Genomic DNA, 4,825 nt, shown 5'->3' with positions numbered 1-4,825 from the left:
ACTGAGCAAGACACTTTCAGGGCACTAAGGACCCAAAGGCACGGGCGGGCTTCTGGGACAGGCAGGTGGGGTTGGGGTGCTCCAAGAACATCTAGGGGGCCCTGGGGGCTACTTGTAAACCGACAGAGAAGGATGATCCTGGCAGGAGGGGACCTGCAAGGTTGCCACCCTGGAGATGAACCCCAAGAGAGCCCAGGCAGCCAAAGGAGAAGGTGAGTGTGCTTAAGGCCAGAGAGAGGCAGGGCCGGCCTCCGGGTGAGGAGAGGAGGGTCGCCCCCAGCCCTCCCCCTGCTGCTGCAGTGCTTGCTGAGCCCGCTCTATCTACCTCTGGGCCCCGGCGGGGGCGCACCCTGACCACCTGGTGACCTGACGGTGCTGGGGGCGGTCACCAGGACAATGACCCGGGAGGGCTGGGCTCGGGATTCAGGACCACGGTGCGATGAGTGCCATGCCACCAACCAGGGGCCGGGGAGCTCAGGGGGCTGTGATGTGGAGAGGTCCCCAGACCCCTTGGGGAGGACCAAGGGAGGGCCTCCTGCCCCAGGTCATCCAGGAGACTGACTCCCCGGGGTTCCCCAAGGGCTTTGCCCCTCATGTGGCCATGACCTCAACCCAAGGAGTCTGGGCCGCTCCCTCCGTCCACCCACACCCTCCCCACCCCGGTCAGCCCCAGCCCTGACCAGGGACAAACCACTCTTCACACACGTGTAAGATGATCCGAATCACCTGTTCACAAACAGTTGCCCTTCAGGAGGCACAGGAATATTTTTGCACGGTTTGTATTGTGAAGTGTCCCTCCGTTGTCCACAGCTCAGCCCCGTAGTAACAATGAGTCAGCCCTGCAGGTGGTGAGAGCCCGAGGGTGTGGAGGTCCGTGCTGCCACCCTGGGAGCTGCTGGAGCCAGGGCAGCGCCCTCTCCTATGTCACCTGTCCTGTGGCCGCCCACGGAGGGCCCAGGGCTGAGGTGGGTCCTCTCCGCCCCGGAGAAGCTCTCTGCCTCAGGCCCCGGATCCTGTGTCGGGGCAAAGCCGCTGTCCTCACAGTCTGGCTGTGATGAGGTCGCAGATTCCATCCGGGGCCCCATCCTGGGTGTCCCAGAGCAGGGAGCCCTGGGGGCGGCAGGGGGCCCCAGACCCACTCAGCCACCTGGAAGCTGCTGGGTGGGCTTCATTCAGTCGCCAAATGGACACGAAGCCCCTTCAGGACATTGTGCATGATTCAGCGTCCGCGGCAGACACAGCTCCCTGGGCTCGGGTCACCGGGAGCCCTGGACCTGGGCCTGGTGGCCTCCTCTCCACAGGGATTCCTCTGCCTCTTTGTCAGAAGGTTGAGGGACCCGAGGACGAAGAGACCCCGTCTCCGAGGTGGGGGACATGCGGGGCTTTGGGGGTGGGGGGGGCAGAGCCTGGCCCCCCACATCCTGTGATTCCTGCTGCAGGGCTGAGGTGTGGGGGCCCCTCGTGCAGGAGCACGGGAGTCAGAGAGCTGTGGGCCCGCAGCCAAGGGAGCGGGGAGGCTGGGGGCTGAGATTGTGCCTTGAGGGGAGTGGCCCCTCCTCTGCCCACCCCAGCCCGGCCTGTACTGACCGACCCTGGGCCCCCCACTCACATCCAGGCCTCACACCTCAGTCCCCCAGCCCCGCGGCATGTGGGAAGTGGACGGGTGGGGGCTGCGTCACCCAGAGCAGCTTCAGGGAGAGGAGGAGACCCCATGTGCCCCGAAGGGTAGGACAGCTGTCGGTGCAGGGACGGGGCGGCGAAGGGCCCTGACAGGGACACTGGGCAGGCTGCGCAGGGGATCCGCCTGTGCCTCCCCCTCACATAGAGAAGTAGCAGCACCTACTGTGTGCGGCCAGGGCAGGGACAGGACAGACCCTGTGCCTGGCACCTCCAGTGCAGAGGGAGGACCCAGACAGACAAGGGAGGTGGGAGGGGGGTCAGCTCCCCGGAGGCAGGCAGGGGCGCTCACACCATGGATGGAGGGCTCCCCCCTGTGGGGACATCCAGCCCCTGCTGCCCAGGCCTGCCCCTGCCTGGGTGGCCTTGGGGGTGGCTGGGGTGGGCCCGGGGTCGGGCTGGACCATCCCCAGGGGCTCAGGGGTCTGCGTGGGAGGGTGGGCCAGGCCCCTGAGCTGCTGTCTGCCCTCCTGCCTCCAGGGCACCTGGCGGGACCGGTCCTCGGAGGACCTCTGTCAGCCCTCAGACACGTGTGTGTCCGACCTGGGAGCAGGAGGTCGGGGCGCAGGACAGTGGAGAGGGCCAGGCGGGCTGCGATGCCTCCAGGGGGGCTGCCGGGCACTGTCTCTGCAGAGCGCCACACAGGAGATGGGCAGGGGGCTGGGCAGCGGACACCTGCTCCAGCTTCTGGAGGGAGGGCAGGGGCACCACCCCGCCAGTGCAGGCCAGTAGAGGCTCAGGATGGGTGCAGCCAAGGAAGGGTTTCCAGATCCAGGGCCCGGAGAAGGCCGGGGAAGTCCTCCTGGCCAGATGCTGCCCGGGTCACTGCCCTGCTGGTCCTGAACCTGACTCTGCTCCTAGAGGCGGAGCTCACGAGGCCGAGCCTGAGGGTAAGCCCAGGGGTGGGGGGGCTGTGTGGGTAGGACTGTGTGGACGGGGTGGGTGGATGGTGAGCAAGGAGCCTCTCGGGTGGAGGGCGGTCAGGGGCACCTGTGAGAGGAGTAGTTGGGTGAGAAGGCCATGTTGACCTCACCTCCCTGACCAGACCCCCCCCCCACGTTTTGGAACCGGGTAACCAGGCACCCGCATTCCAGAGACAGGCCTCTACATGCTCACTTGGTTGGAGATCATCTATCCAAGAGCATGTTTTCCTGCTGCTTCCACATGTCTGGATGTTGCCGAGGGAGGACTGCACGCCCTGCCAGCAGTGCCACCCACGGGGAGTGTCCTGGCAGGGCTCCCCGACGCCTCTGGACACTTAGAAGGAAGGGTCGAAAGGTAACACGGGACCCCAGGGCCATCCCGCCAGCCCCACACCCCTCTGACCAGACCTTTGCAGCCCTGGGTCCCCTCCCCGAGGGTGCATGTGGGAGGCGGCAGGGGTCATGTGGCATGCGAACGGGAGAAGGCTGATGAGGGGTCAGAACCTGGTGGGCAGGTGGTGGTCACTCCCCAGGTGCAGGCTGGCTGGTGGGATGGGGTGGGGGGGCCTGCCCTTCGGCCCAGGGCTGACCCCGGCCCTGCAGGGATGGGTCCCTGCGTCCCGGGTGCAGGGCTGTGCACACCCAGGTCTGTGTGTGATCTGGGAGCACAGGGGGAGTGGGCAGCAGCACAGGGAGGAGGGCCGGGCGGGGCTGTGAGGTCTCTGGGCGGCTGCCCGTCCCCCTCTCTGCAGAACATCAAAAATGAAGTGGAAAGGAGGCTGCAGACCCCACTTCCCCTTACCGAGGGGCAGTTGTGCCAGGCTGCCCAGCAGGGCCAGCATGGAATCCGACCAGAGTAGCCGCACATGGCTCCCCTCACAAGGGACCGGGGCTTGTCTGGGAAGGCCTGTGACACTGCCCAAGCCACTGTACCTGGGTCCAGGTCCTACAACCGGACTCTGGTCCTAGAGGAGGAGCTAACAGAGGCCGAGCCTGAGGGTGATAAGCCTGGGGCTGGGGAATTGGGGTGTCCTGGGCAGGGGTGGGTGCTGGGACCCACAGGGAGGCCCCCCAGAGGCTGGGGTGGGGCCAGGAGCCACAGTTGGGCTCAGAGCACCCAGCTGGGGGATGGCAGTCGGGGAGACGTTCCATGGTGGGATCTTGGCGGCGGCTTCTAGAAAATGCAGTGGGATATTCCTACTCTGGAAAGGCCCTTCTGGAAGGCATACATGTTGATCTCCTCTTGCAGCTTCATGGTCGCCTCAGCAGCTCGTGGTGGCTGCAGCCACAGATCCTCTACAATCTGAAGATCTCGATCCAGCCGCAGAAGCAGCAGCAGAAGCAACGCCAGCTCAGGATCTACAGGCATTTCCATCAGTCCGCGTCATGCTTCCTGCAGCAGCAGCTCCGCCTCTAGTGCCCGCCTCCTGCAGGGGCTCCAGAAAGCAAGCTAGAGCCAGGGCAGGATCCACCACCTGGGGACCTGGAGCCAGCTCTGCACCTCCTTTGCAGAAGAGATGGAGCCAGCTTGGGACCCAGCAGCCCCTCAGGGAGCGCCAGCCCTGGAGCTACCCTCACTGCCAGCTCCCAATGCAACAGTTTCAGGCCCGATGCCCCACTCAACACTCTGTTGGAGTGTTCCTCTCCCCTATTGTGCTTCTGTTTGCTTTTGTGTTTGTTTTTGCTTTGTCTCTTTTTGTTTTGTTTTTTCACATTCTTTCTGCTGTTCTCTACTTTGGATTTTAAATAGATTAGTATTTTCAATTGAGCAACTCATGAGCATTAAGTACATTTCCAACGCTAAGACACAATGTCACAGAACTTAGGTGCGGAAAGGACATCCGAACCAGAAGCCCTCATCGCTCCCCAAAGGACCACCTGAACCAGAAGCCCTCCCTGCCCATTTCTACCCAAACCAGCCCCTGGAACCCCTAAGCTGCTTTCTCTCTCTGTTCCGTTACCTGTTCTGGGAATTGTTCCTACAAGTACATTCACCTAACAGGTACCTTTGTGTCTCTGCCACGTATTTTCAAGGGGACCCTTATGTGTGTGTTTATTTGACCAGGTTTCCCCTTATTCAATATTGAAATCCGGATCCCAAACTGGCAGGAGAGCTGAGACTGGCGCTGCCCCCCAATTTCTGGAGCTGGTGCAGGCATCAGCGTTGGACCTGGCTCTAGCTCCGGGGCAGGTGTTAGAGCTGAGAGAATGCTGAGTCCACCTCC

Source organism: Canis lupus, unplaced genomic scaffold (genome assembly GCF_011100685.1).
Source record: "Canis lupus familiaris isolate Mischka breed German Shepherd unplaced genomic scaffold, alternate assembly UU_Cfam_GSD_1.0 chrUn_S1047H1216, whole genome shotgun sequence".
In the NCBI taxonomy this organism is placed as follows: Eukaryota; Metazoa; Chordata; class Mammalia; order Carnivora; family Canidae; genus Canis; species Canis lupus.
The sequence above is the reverse complement of the archived record's forward strand: the minus strand, read 5'-3'. Positions refer to the sequence as shown.